Source organism: Carettochelys insculpta, chromosome 22, assembly GCF_033958435.1.
Source record: "Carettochelys insculpta isolate YL-2023 chromosome 22, ASM3395843v1, whole genome shotgun sequence".
NCBI classification, from domain to species: domain Eukaryota; kingdom Metazoa; phylum Chordata; order Testudines; family Carettochelyidae; genus Carettochelys; species Carettochelys insculpta.
Window position 1 is genome coordinate 8,250,108 of NC_134158.1, and position 14,121 is coordinate 8,264,228.

General features: G+C 49.7%; 2 non-coding genes across 2 annotated transcripts; both read left to right on the forward strand.

Annotated features, from left to right (window-relative positions):
- Positions 1-989: 989 nt before the first annotated feature.
- Positions 990-1,099, forward strand: TRNAL-CAA (transfer RNA leucine (anticodon CAA)). The gene is made up of 2 exons: positions 990-1,027; positions 1,054-1,099. It is a non-coding gene; the product is annotated as a tRNA-Leu (tRNA).
- A 1,043-nt stretch (positions 1,100-2,142) lies between these two features.
- On the forward strand, positions 2,143-2,214 carry TRNAE-CUC (transfer RNA glutamic acid (anticodon CUC)). Its single transcript has one exon. It is a non-coding gene; the product is annotated as a tRNA-Glu (tRNA).
- Positions 2,215-14,121: the final 11,907 nt, after the last annotated feature.

A 14,121-nucleotide genomic window follows, 5' to 3' on the forward strand; every position in this document is an offset into this window, starting at 1 on the left:
ATGTCCAACCTAAATCTCCCTTGCTGCAGTTTATGCCCGTTGCCTCTTGTGCTATCCTCAGCGGCCAAGGAGAACAAGTTTTCTCCTTCCTCCTCATGACTCCTTTTGAGATACCTGAAAACCACTATCATGTCCCCCCTCAATCTTCTCTTTTCCAAACTAAACAAGCCCAATTCTTTCAGCCTTTTTTTCACAGGTCACGTTCTCTAGAACTTTGATCATTCTTGTTGCTCTTTTCTGGACCCTCTCTAATTTCTCCACATCTTTTCTGAATTGAGGTGCCCAGAACTGGATACAATGCTGCAGCTGGGGCCTCACCAGCGCAGAGCAGAGTGGAAGAATGACTTCGCGTGTCTTGTTCACAACACACCTGTTAATGCAATGTAATGATTGTCCCCTGTGTGTGTAGGACTTTTGGGCAGGAGGGAAAGAACTGGAAGGAGCACCAGCTCCCAGACAGACAGTGCAGTGGAAGCCTTCTGGATGACAATGAAGAAGCCACTGTACTCAAGCAAGGGGATTGGCTGCACGCAAGAATGACTGCAAACCGCACCAATCGGGGCTCCCCCGCCTCATTTTTTGGAGCCAATGAGAGCGCCGACACCAAGCCCCGGGGATTATGCAGAGAGTGTTGGTTTTAGACACCTGCGCCCGGGGCGGAGCAAAGGGGGAGGTGGGAGATATGGGGCCGGGGCCCTTGAAGGAGGAAGGAAAAGGCTGTGGGAAAAACTGGCTCAGGATGAGCCCTCCTGGCTTGTGCTGAGGGGAGGAGTAGGACCTGCAGAGCTGCAAGCAGAGGTACCGGGCAGCGGGCTAAGCCGCTGGGTGTGTTAGCAGCAAGCAGAGGTTGGGGCTCGGGAGCAGAAGTGGGTGCCCTGGGCAGGGGGGAGTTCAGGAAACTAGAGAACTGAATACGTAGGCGGTGGGATTGCACAGAGCGCTGCACAGAGGCATTGGGAGGGATCTGTTTGCACCACGTCCTCAGCGCTGTCAGGATGGCCGAGTGGTCTAAGGCGCCAGACTCAAGGCTCTGCGCTTCCCCGTGGCTGGGTGTTCTGGTCTCCGAATGGAGGCGTGGGTTCAAATCCCACTCCTGACACGTCTTTTGGACGGGGAAGAGGGTGGCCTGAAGGAAGAGTTAAACTTACTGATTAAAATGAAAAAACAAAACCCAGAGCCCTCGTGCTCCTGTTCTGAGCGCAGGTTCGTTATTTTCATTTTAAATAAAAGTTGTGCTGTAGTTTCACAGCAGGAAAACTTCCTTCCTTCTTCTGAGAGTCCCCTGTTCTGATTATAAATTCATTATTTTTTTCAAATAAAATTTGTGCTATAGTTTCAGAGCAGGAAAACTTTGCTTTGCTTTTCTTTCTCCTGATTATAGACTCATTATTTTCATTTTATATAAAATTTGTGCTATAGTTTCAGAGCAGGAAAACTTTTCTCTTCTTATTCAGAGATTCTCCTCTTCTGATGATAAATTCATTATTTTCAATTCTAAATAAAATGTGCAGTGTAGTTTCAGAGCAGGAAAACTGCTTAGTTCTTTCTTGTCCTGTGGTTCTCCTCTGCTGAATAAAGCTTCATTATTTTCATTTTAAATACATTTTGTTCTATAGTTTCAGAGCAGGAAAACTTTTCTTTCTTTTTTCCTTCGTTTCTCATCCTGAGAGTCTCCTATTCTGATTGCAAATTCATTAGTTTCATTTTAAATAAAATTTGTGCTCCAGTTGCAGAGCAGGAAAACTTTTCTTTTTTGCAACTTAAGAACATGTGTGGGCTTTTTTGTGTGTGCCTGTGTCTCCTTTGCAGATGATCTTTATTTGCCCTGTATGCTGCAGGGGGCTCTGAGTGTGCAAAGAGGGGGCTTGGGGAGGGATCCAGAACCCCTCTTCCCTCAGCCTTGCTCATACAGCCTTGAAGAAAAGGCCGACCAAAGCTATAACCCCTACTAGGAAACTTTTCCCAAGTTGAAATGACCTGCCACAAGGGGGGGCGCGTTTGCTGATTTGCAGAAGAGTGTCCTGCTGAGTTTAGGGAAGTGTTTGTGCAACGATTTTGTATCACTTCAGTGAAAATTTGTGTTTTCATTTTAATAGGAACAAAATGCAACGGTAGAGCCTGTAGGCGCAACTTACCATCACTTCCCTGGTGGTCTAGTGGTTAGGATTCGGCGCTCTCACCGCCGCGGCCCGGGTTCGATTCCCGGTCAGGGAATGTCTTTTTTTTCTTTTCTTTCCCCCAGTGCGTTTACATGGGGAGGAGCAGAGGAACAGATTTTCCCCTGTTCTGAATAAAGTCTGTGCTGTCGTTTCAGAGCAGGGTCGCTGTTTACATTCTTCTGCGGCCTGGGAAAAGAAATCAGCCCTGGTTTTAAGATGCTGTGGCTCCCACCCCAACAGCAGCCCTGGGGACTGGCTCCCAGAGCCTCTACACGGATTGAGCTCATAACTGTACCTTTAGTAGGCCAATGCTTAAACCACTGAGCTAGCTCTTGTTTGGCTCTTAAATCTCTCCAGAGATGGAGATTCCACAACCTCCCTTGGCAATTTATTCCAGTGTTTGACCACCCTGGCAGTTAGGAACTTTTTCCTAATGTCCAACCTGAACCTCCCTTGCTGCAGTTTAAGCCCGTTGCCTCTTGTTCTGTCCTCAGAGGCCAAGAAGAACAAGTTTTCTCCCTCCTCCTTATGACACCCTTTTGGATACTTGAAAACCGCTATCATGTCCCTCCTCGATCTTCTCTTTTCCAAACTAAACAAGCCCAATTCTTTCAGCCTTTCTTCATAGGTCATGTTCTCCACACCTTTGCTCATGCTTGTTGCTCATTTATGGACTCTTTCCAATGTCTCCGCATCTTTCTTGAAAAGGAAAGAGAAGGGTTCTCACCCCAGATGAGACATGAACCCCACCCCCCATCCCTGGCTCAGGAGGTCGATGCCTTACCCATTAGGCCACATGACTTTATGCTTTGGTGCAGATTGTGACACAATCCACCCCATCACCCCCTACGACCCAGGAAACGTAACACCAGAAGTGCTGCTAAAATCCTGTTTTAATAGAATGCCAAGGTGACTGATTTAATTTCCCTTGGGGAAAACACCCAGTCCTTTCAGCTCAGTGGATGGCAGCTCCTTCTCTATAGTCTTTCATTTGCAGTGGAAATAGCTGGTTCTAGCTGGTTCATAGTGTCCACAAAGAACAGGCAACAGGCTCCTTTGTCCCCCCGAGGATGTCAGTGCTTTCTCCCAGGCTCAGTCCAGAGAGGAGATGGTCTCTTCTACCGACCTGTGATGGCCTCACTGAAGCAGGATGCGGTGGAAGGTCTAAGCTCCGTCATGGAAGGTCAGCCACTGATTCAGCCTCTGGTCCGGTGAAGTGTCTCTCCTGGCAGAACGCTGGGGCAGAGGTGGGTCCCTCGGGCAGGGGGCAGGGTGGGAAGTTTTTGGCAGGTCTAAAGCAACGTCAGCTCTTGAATCAGGAGGGTGCGGAGGTGTCTCAGGCTGGGCTTGGCTCCTCTCCCTTCTCCCTTCTCCGTCTTTCTCTTGTCCCAGCCAGGACGCACCCCAGGGAGAAGGGGCGGGGACGCGGCTCTAGTGAGACCTCTTGGAGACGGGGGTGGCCGAGCGCCGGACCCGTTTCCTGGGCATCACCTGCTGCAGGGCGGCCTGCACCTGCGACGGGCCGATGGTGGGGCGGCGGCTCTGCTTGCGCAGGCGTTCCGCCTCGGTGGACACCTTCCTGTAGATGTCGTTCACGAAGGAGAACATCAGCCCCTGGGCCTTGGGAGACAGCAGCTTGCTGTCCCGTTGCAGTTGCTTGAGCATCTTGGCATCGTAGGAGGCAGGGGAGGATTTCTTCTCACGGGGGCTCTTCCCGCGTTTCCTTGCTGGCTTCCGCCGCGCCTGCCTCCTCCTCGTGTCTCGGGACTTCCTCGGCTTGGCTGGGGACTTCCTGCCGTGGGTCTTTCCCCTCCTCCGAGCCTGGGCCTTCTTCGCCCCTCTCCGGGCAGCTGCCATTGGTCCGCTCTGCCTTCACTCAGCTCCACCCCGCCTTGTCGCCTGCGAATGCTGCTGGCTTTCCCCTCCCTGCGCTCATATATAGCGGCAGGCATGCAAATGAGGGGCTGTCTCACAGCCCTGTGATTGGCCGGCCGGAACAATGCCCTGGCTGGTCACAATAGGATGATGTTGGTCTGGACCCATGTGGCTCATAATGGGCAACCTGGGGCCAGTCCTTGCTTAGGCAAATGTAAGGGGAGGTAACATCCCTCTTGCTGATTGGCTGCTGGTGGGATCACTAGGGGTCTTCCCCCCATCCTAGCCTCCCCATTAGCACTTCATCCAAATCCTCTTGCCCAGTCGGTACCTTCCCAGTCACCTCCCCACATACATCTCCCTGGCTCAGGCTGTCCCCACCAGCCCTTGCAGCTCTCCTGTCCAAGATTCCCCCACCTACGGCTCCTTATCACCCCTCCCAACTCTCCATGTGGCCCAGCTGGGCCACGTTCTGGTCCCCTCTGAACTCTGGTCAGTGGCTCCATCCTCTACGCTGCATCGGGGTTGTCGAGGCCGATCCCCACTCTGACGCTCCGAGTGCAAAAGGTGGGGCCCTCAAAAGACCTTAAAAATACCTTGCCTCTCTAGGCTTCTGCTTAAGGCTTCCCAAGGTCAGAGACTTCCTGGCCCTGGGAGGTACCTGTCACCGCCCAAGTGAGAGAACCCCCTTTAGAACCCAGGAAGACACACCTGGGATGCCTCCCTGTGGGGTAACCCTAAGCTCCGGACCCACCTTTAGGAGAGAGCTTGCAAATCAGAGAGGAAGAAATGAAGCTGCAATCTGATAGGTGACCTTTCACTCTTAGGTCTGCACAGGTCTGTATCCCTTCTCTAGGATACAGGAATCAAATCGTTGTCTTGAAACAGGGGTTCTTAACCTTTACTGCAGCCTGAACCCCTTTGGGTCTCACAATATGTTCTCGCAGCCCTGCTCAAGGAATCAAAAATGGAGGTGCTGGGGCCTATACACTTCTAAATGCATATTAAATATATGTAAAATAGTTTTATGTTGTTAGCACAAATAATAGTGCGGCAGGCGCACAAAAACACACAAGGACAACCCAGAGACGTTGCGGAGTTTTGCTGCGGAATTCAACTGTAAATGACGCGCCAACTGTTAGCGGCTAACTGAATTCAAACAAAGCCGCTGCCCAGCCACGTCATCACCCGCGTCAAGAAATACCAGCACACTGGATTTTGCAGCGAGAGAATTTCACTGCAATTAGCTTAAAAACGTGAAAAGAAATTGTTTGTTTGTATGTTACAGTAATCATTAAACAATGCATCATATTAATAAGTGCACAGGTTTGGTGAAACAAAGTCGTTGCACTTAGGTGCCTGTGCTTAATTTGTGTTTTCAGTGATTTAACATCTAGAAAAATCTGCTGAACTCTCTTTTATATTCAAATTCGACACATTAACACGTGGTTTGAACCGGGATGGGAATTTTTTAGGTCATTATAGGGGCTCTTTTGCACACTTGGCTTAATCTAATTCTTGACTCCCCCACCTTCTGCCCCTCTACTCTCTGATTTGCTCACCTGGATAATATTTTTCTGATTTGTCAACCTTGATTACTATTTTTAAATATTGAGTCTGTTCTGGCGTGGCTATGATCTGAAGAAGTGGGTCTGTCCCACAAAAGCTCACCACCTAACAAATTATTTTCTTAGTCTTCAAAGTGCTACCTTAAAAGAAGGGGATTTATGAATAAAAATTTGACGTAATAAAGCGTACTTGGCTTCTCGGTGTTACAGAGCAACTAAAAAAAAAAAAACGGCACATTTGGTTAAAGAGCAGAGAATCACTTCCCTGACTTTTATACTCACTTCCAATGACTTGTGCTTAAGTATCTCCCTGAAACCGTGCAAAATAGCTGTACTTTTATGCAAGGAACTTTCTTGGTATTTTTTCCACCTCTGCTGCTGGGCTGGACGGGGCTTGGTCTGACTTTGTGCAGCCGGGCTTAGCAGCAGCCCTTCCTCTCCCTCCCTCTCATCACTCCTCAGCATCACAGTCAGAACAATGGCCCCATTCCCCGTCTGTTATCCCCGCAGGGCTCTCACCCTGGCCGCTTCGCCCTCAGTTCCTTTGGGCAGAGATTCAGCTCTCTCCTCCCTGAGCCGGGAGTCTTCCAGGCCGCACAGTCACACTCCCAAGAAGTCCAACTGCCCAGCGTCCCGTTTTTCCCAGGACAGTCCCTTATTCAAGCTGTCACACAGGTGTCCCGACTTTTTAAAAGAAAATGGGCCAATTGGCCTGTAGTTTGCAGGGCTCCTGATCCCTGTGTCTCCAGGCAGCAGCCCCCCACTGCCGGGGAGCTCCTCCACTGAGCAGTTCCCATTCCCTGGGACCCCATAATGGCAGCCCCCACTGCTGGGGAGTCCACCATGGGGTGGCTGCCTTGTTTCCCAGCAGAGCATCCCAGGCTGCCAGGGACTCCTGCCACAGGGTGGTTGTACCATCCTTTGCCCCTCCCCCAGGAGGTTGAGGAGCGCCTATCTTCAGTGCCCCCTCAGTGGGAGGCTGTGAAGTCCCCCTTCCTGGTGCCTCACTTGTGGGGCAGCTGCCCCCCATCACTGAGGAGCCTGAACATAAGAACGGCCATACTGGATCAGAGCAAAGGTCCATCTAGCCCAGTAGCCTGTCTGCCGACAGTGGCCAGTGCCAGGCGCCCCAGAGGGGGTGGACCAAAGACAATGATCAAGCCACTTGCCTCCTGCCATCCATCTCCAGCCTCTGACAATCAGAGACCAGGGACATCATTCCTACCCTTGGCTAGGAACCTTTTATGGGCCTAACCTCCAGGAATTGATCTCGCTCTTTCTTAAATTCTGCTACAGTCCCAGCCTTCACAGTTTCTTCTGGCGAGGAGTTCCACAGGTTAACAATGCACTGCGTGTAGAAGGACTTTCTTTTATTAGTTTTAAACCTGCTACCCATTAATTTCATTGGGTGTCCTCCAGTTCTTGTATTATGGGCACAAGTAAATAACTTCCCCTTATTCACCCTCTCCATGCCTGCCATAATTTTATAGATCTCTATCAAGTCCCCCCTCAGCCTCCTCTTTTCTAACCTGAAAAGTGCCAATCTTTTTACCCTCTCCTCATATGGGACCTGTTCCAATCACCTAATCATTTTAGTTGCCCTTTTCTGAACCTTTCCCAGTGCCTTTTTTTAGGTGGGACCACAGCACCCCCAGCCCTGGAATAGGGGTGTCTCAGCCTTCAACCTCCACTGCCCATGCTAAAACATAGGCTTGCTGGCAGCCAGAGCTGTAGTTGGTGTTGCGAGGGGAGCTAATGTTACCACGCCGGCAGAAAAACTCCCTCCATTAGCCTGAGCTGTGTCTACACACGGGGCTTTGCTGATACCGCTGTAACAGAACAGATCCATCAGCAAAACGTTTGCCACGTAGACAAGGCTGGGGCTGATTCAGAGCAGCTTCCTCCTCCCATCAGGAGCTGTGTGCCTTGGCTGGACCCAGAATTGACTAGGGCGGGGATTCCAGGGCGGGGCCTGCTCCTGCCCCGCCTCTTCCCAGCTCTGCCCCCTCCCACTGCTCCCTGTCTTCCCGAGGGAGCACCATACCCGGGGGTTGACAAACAAAATCGCAAGAAGAGGCAAATTTTTGAAATTTGGTAAAAAACTCAGTAATTCAAGAGCTGCGATGCACGTGAATCTGAGCCAGTCCTTGGTGAATAAAGTCAACCCGGACTTCTTGTAGTCCCTATTTTAAGAGCAGCGCCCACACACTGATGCGTAATGCAAGACATGTTCACTGCAGGCTGTTCACAAACTTTTTCCATATTCTATTTCCTCCCACTTTACACGTGTTTGTACCACTGTCTTCCCGACTTTCTCTTCTGAACCCACTTCAGTGACACCAATCTTACTCCCCATTTAATTTCTGTTTTCTTTCTTAACATGCGTGTTGCCCTTCCCAGCGGGAACACCGCCAGCTTCCTTTTCCTTTTCAGAATCAAGACTTCATTAGCAACACAATCAAAACTCAGCTACAATATCATATCATATGTGCACTGCACATATTAAAGGGGGAGTAACCCAGCGTTTCGAGATCGTATGTCGGTTGCTATTTAGATACGAGCTGTTCATCGCTGGGCTGTTCACCAGCCATTGCAAATCATCAGGAGGGTTTTATTTACTTTGCAGTTATAGCAGCAGGAGCCACAAAGAAGTCCTCAAAGAGCTGCAGGTTGCAGACCCCTGATCATACGGCTTCTGGTGAATCTGGAGGCGGTGCCCCCCGCCCGTATGAGTGGCACAGTCTTAGAGCTGTGAAAGCTCATAAGCTTAGGCTGCTCTTGGGCTGTGCCATTCTAGGGACAGGGGGCAAGATAGTTTTCCCCCTCCCCTGGAAGTTTGGTTGAGGGGACTAAGGTTCTGGGTTAAGACTCTGGTCTCTTTGGGGATGTGCGGTTGAATCCCCCTACTGGCAACTTTTTGCAGGAGAGGGGTAGCTCAGTGGTTTGAGCATTGGCCTGCTAAACCCAAGCTAGTGAGCTCAGTCCTTGAGGAGGCTGTTTAGGGATCTGGGGGAAAGAAGGAGGGTGGTTGGTCCTGCCAAGAGGGCAGGGGTCAGGACTGAATGATCCCTCCCCACCCAAGGTCCCTTCCAGCTCTATTAGATGTGTGTCTCTGTATACGTTACCATGTTAAGCAGGTGAATGTGGGGGAGGCAATGCTGAGGGGGGCGTGGGGATCCATGCTGCATGCACAGGGTCTGCAACCAGTTGTCGGCTCTGTGGATCTTGTGCTGTTTAGTGCAACTGTGTCTGGGAGGGGCCCTTTAAGGGAGCGGCTTGCTGTTGAGTCCGCCCTGTGACCCTGTCTGCAGCTGTGCCTGGCACCCTTATTTCGATGTGTGCTACTTTGGCATGTAGACGTTCCCTCGCAGCGCCTATTTTGATGTGGTGCTGCGCAACGTCGATGTTGAACGTCGACGTTGCCAGCCCTGGAGGACGTGTAGACGTTATTCATCGAAATAGCCCTATTTCGATGTTGCTACATCAAAATAAGCTACTTCGATGTAGGCTTCACGTGTAGACGTAGCTTGGGAGTGATTGGGGCACCGGCTGTTTGTCGGGCTGGGGGTTTTGTGGGGCAGACTGCAGAGGGATGTAAACACCACAGAATGGCAAAAGTACCTGCTCGGGCAAAATGTACTGGAAACACCGGATCATCGTGAAATTACATTGTGTTTCCTTAACCTTTCAGCCCACCAGGTTATCCTACTGCAAGGACCAGCAACCACAATAGCAATGTTTTAAAATTCAGTAAAAGAACAATAATTCAAGAGCGACAATGCGGGTGACTGTCAGATGGTCCTTAATAAATAACATCAGACTGTTCATTTTGTAGCACCTATTTTAAGAGCTGTGCACACACAATGATTTGGAATAGTAACAGAGACAGCCGAGCTAGTTTATACACTATCAAAACAAAAAAGCAGCCCAGTAGCACTTTAAAGACTAACAAAATAGTTTATTAGGGGATGAGCTTTCGTGGGACAGACCCACTTCTTCAGACCACAGCCAGACCAGAACAGACTCAATATTTGAGACACAGAGAACCAAAAATAGTTATCAGGGTTGACAAATCAAAAAAATTGTAATCCAGGTGGGCAAATCAGAAGAGCAGCGGGGTGGTAGGAAGCGGGGAAGTCAAGAGTCAGATAAAACAAAGTATGTAAAAGAGTCCCTATAATGGGCCAGGTAATTGGCGTCCTGGTTCAAACCACTTGTTAATGTCTCAAATCTGAATATAAAATCGGGCTCGGCACTCTCTCTTTGCAGCCGATTCTTAAAGTTCCTTTTCAGTAACACACAGACTTTCAGGTCACTAACAGAATGGCCCACTCCATTAACGTGCTAGCAAACAGGTTTGTGAATCAGGAGTGGTTTTATGTCTGTTTCGTGTCCATTTATTCTTTGTCGAATAGTACCAGAGAGATAGCCGGGCTAGTCTATATACTATCAAACCAAGAAAGCAGTCCAGTAGCACTTTAAAGGCTAACGAAATAATTTATTATTTATTTAGGTTTTTTTTAAAATTTATTTATTATTTATTTATTGTGTTAGTCTTTAAAGTGCTACTGGACTGCTTTTTGTTTTGATAGTATATAGACTAGCTTGGCTATCTCTCTGGCGCTCTTCAACATGCCAGGCACTACATTCAGCCGTTTGGAATGGAGATCCATCAACTACATCATTTTATTAAAGTGCTACTGGGCTGCTTGCTTGTTTGAATGATTTGCAGTGTGAGACATGCTCACTGCAGGACATTTATTGTTTATTGAAACTCATCAGGAGGGTTTTTTTTTTTTTTTTACTTTGTAATGATAGCATCAGGAGCCACAAAGGAGGCCTTAATAATAAGAGATACACATCTCATAGAGCTAGAAGGGACCTTGGGAGGTAATTGAGTCCAGTCCTCCGGGCAGGGACAAGCACCATTCCTGACAGATTTTTATTAAATCTGTTTGTGGCTGACTCCAAAATGGCCTTTTCAAGGATTGGGCTCACAAGCCTGGGTTTAACAGGCCCCTGCGGAAACCACTGAGCTAGCTTTCTGCCCCAGCTTCAAGAGCTGCATGTGGTTCCAGAGCTACAGGTTGCCACTTCCCCGTCTCACAGGTCTAATGCTTAGTTCTTCCCCTCTTCTGGGTAGTTGGGACTCAGAATGAAGATGTGGGGTCAAATCCCCGTCCTGACATGCTCCTTTTCAGCCTCGATCATCTCTGGGTACGTCTAAATTGCCGAGAATTGTCAGCAAAGGATACACAGATTGTGCAACTCCTTTGCATGCAGGCTTTCCCGACGTTTGGCCCGTCCCTCTCTGCCAGCACCTTCCTTCTCCCTCGTGGAGCGTGGGTGACTGGGATGTCGGCAGAAGGCGCTCTAGTCATTGTTTGGCAGAGGTTGGAAATGGATGACAGGAGAGGGATCAGCCTGGTGGCTCCCTGTTCCGTTCACTCCCTCTGGGGCACCTGTCTTCGGTCAGAAGACAGGATACTGGGCCAGATGGACCTTTGATCTGACCCGGTGTGGCTGTTCTTATGTTTTGGACAGAGGCTCTTTCATGAGTTTACCATGTGCATTCTGCAATGTATCTGAAGACCATAAGACCAGCCAGACTGGGTCAGATCATAGGTCCATCAAGCTCAGTCTCCTGTCTTCTGGCAGTGGCCAATGCCAGGTGCCCCAGAGGGAACGAACAGAACAGAGCAATCATCCAGTGGTCAATTCCCTGTTGCCCATTTCCAGCCTCTTGCAAACAGAGGCAAGGGACACCGTCCAGGCCCATCCTGGCTACTAGCCATTGGTGGACCTATCCCCAGGAATTTATCCAGTTCTTTTTTAAACTCTGCTACAGTCTTGGCCTTCCCGACTTCCTCCAGCAAGTCTCCGCTTCACTTTTTTGTTACAGCAGGTGCAAGAGTGAGCCCTTTGTCTGCCCCAGGGGCTCCCGCAACTCTTCGTCTATCTCAGATCCGAAGGCGAGCGCAGGCTCGGGGTTACGTGTTCCTTGAGCAAATGCAATCCGCCCACTTGGACAGGGCGCAATCGCATGCAGGGAGCACAGTGATGCCGCAGGAGAGGAGAAGGGAGCGTGCAGGGAATGCAAAGCCAAGAGCCGGGGGATCTTGAGGGTCTTGGGGGATCAAACCGAAATGCTGAGGTGCCTGGCAGAGGCACAGGGGAGCAGTCAGAGCACAGAGCCGCTCACCAACCCTGGCTCAGCCACTTACCCTCCTCACCACATTCCATAGCCTCCTCTCCCAGGTGCCCCATACTATGGGGCAGGGAGGCAGAGTCAAGGGCAGCCTTTCACTCAACCCCCAGGGGTGTTTGCCAGAACAGAATGCTGACATTCATTTTCCTTTGCTGAACAGGAAGCTTGCAAGTTACCACCGGCCCTGGCTCACCCCTTCCCCAGCCAAAGTTTGTCCTTTTCTCTCTCTGCTTCCTTGTGTTTCCCTAAATAAAAATGCATGCTTTCTCAGCAACAGTAGTTTTATTGCTTGTGTTGCAGGGTCGCGGGAAGGTTATAGGTTATACAGGCCAGCATATATAATACAGAGGGCACCTCATTCACAACATGACAGCCACTTTGCAAGCTGGTCATTCCCAAAGCTCAAGTATCAGAGGGTTAGCTGAGTTAGTCTGTATCTTCAAAAGCAACAGGAAGCCCTGTGGCACCTTATAGGCAAACATATTTTGGAGCATTCACAAACTTGTTTTTCAAAGCCTCCCTAATTAGCACTGGGATCTAGGGGTTATAGTGGACCACAAGCTAAATATGAGTCAGCAGTGTGATGCTGTTGCAAAAAAAGCAAACATGATTCCAAGATGCATTAACAGGTGTGTTGTGAACAAGACACGAGAAGTCATTCTCCCGCTCTCCTCTGCGCTGGTTAGGCCTCAGCTGGAGTATTGTGTCCAGTTCTGGGCACCGCAGTTCAGGAAGGATGTGGAGAAATTGGAGAGGGTCCAGAGGAGAGCGATGAGAATGATCAAAGGGCTAGAGAACACGACCTATGAAGAAAGGCTGAAAGAATTGGGCTTGTTTAGTTTGGAAAAGAGAAGATTGAGGGGGGACATGATAGCAGTTTTCAGGTATCTAAAAGGGTGTCATAAGGCAGAGAGAGGGAACTTGTTCTTCCTTGGCCTCTGAGGATAGAACAAGAGGCAATGGACTTAAATTGCAGCAGGGGAGGTTCAGGTTGGACATTAGGAAAAAGTTCCTAACTGTCAGGGTGATCAAACAATGGAACCAATTGCCAAGGGAGGTGGTAGAACCTCCATCACTGGAGATATTTAAGACGAGGTTAGATAGATGGCTTTCAGGGATGGTCTAGAAAGTGCTTGGTCCTGCCACGAGGGCAGGGGGCTGGACTCGATGGCCTCTCGAGGTCCCTTCCAGTCCTACTCTTCTATGATTCTATGATTCTATGTTCTTTCCTTATTACTCTGGTGTCTGGCTGCTCAGGATTAGTGTCCAGGCAAACTGCCTCGACTTTCCTCCCTGGTGTGAAATTTTCCCCCTACACTCTCACAGATATTATGGAGCACACAGCAGGCTGCTGCGAATGAGACAGTTGCTTTCACTGAGGTCTAATCAGGTCAATAAACTCAAAAAACTGCCCTTTAAATGGCACATTCCATTAACATTCTGCATTTGCTCAGCCATAGTTGAACTACTCTTTACTTGATACAAGCTGCATCTGTACAGCTTCATGAACTAGGAGAGCAAAGAGTAAGCCGAGTCCCCAAGGATCATGCACTTCCACGTTTCCAATGGTGATTTTTTGGTCTGGGAAGAAATCTCATCCTGGAGCCTTCTAAACAAAGCAGAATTCCATGTGTGCCATGCACTGTTCCTGATCATTCCACGCCGATGTCAGTTAAACAGCCCTTGTGCCCTGCCAATGCCTGCAGCACCGTGGAGAATACCCCTTGTGGTTTATGTAGTCTGTGGCAAGGTGGTCTGGTGCCAAGATGGGGATGTGTGTTCCATATACAGCCCCATCACAGTTAGGGAACCCCATCACGACAATGAGGAATGCGTTACCTAGAGAGGCGGTGGAATTTCCATCCCTGGAGGTTCTTAAGTCCCAGCTTGACCAAGCCCTGGCTGGGGTGATTTAGTTGTGCTGGTCCTTCTTTGATCAGAGGCTGGACCTGAAGACCTCCTGAGGTCCCTTAGAGCCCTAGGAGTCTATGAAATGGCAGGGAGGCTGGGACCTTGTGGAGTGGGGGGAGGAAAGAGCTGGAGCAAGGTTAAGGCCTTTGGGGAGGAGGTTGGAGCAGGGGGATAGGAAGGTGGGGCTTTGGAGGAAGAGGCAGAGGGGGAGCGGGACCTTGGGGGCATAGGAGAATGGAGCACCCCTCGGGAAAAGCAAGAATCGGTCCCTACACCTGAGGGTGTGTCTACACTGCAGCTGGGAGCTGCTGTTCCCAGTTTCCACGACCTTGCTGCTTCCGCTCCGTAATTCCTTTGCGTGTGTGGCAAAGCAAGCATACTACAGGCTTGTAACCCAAGG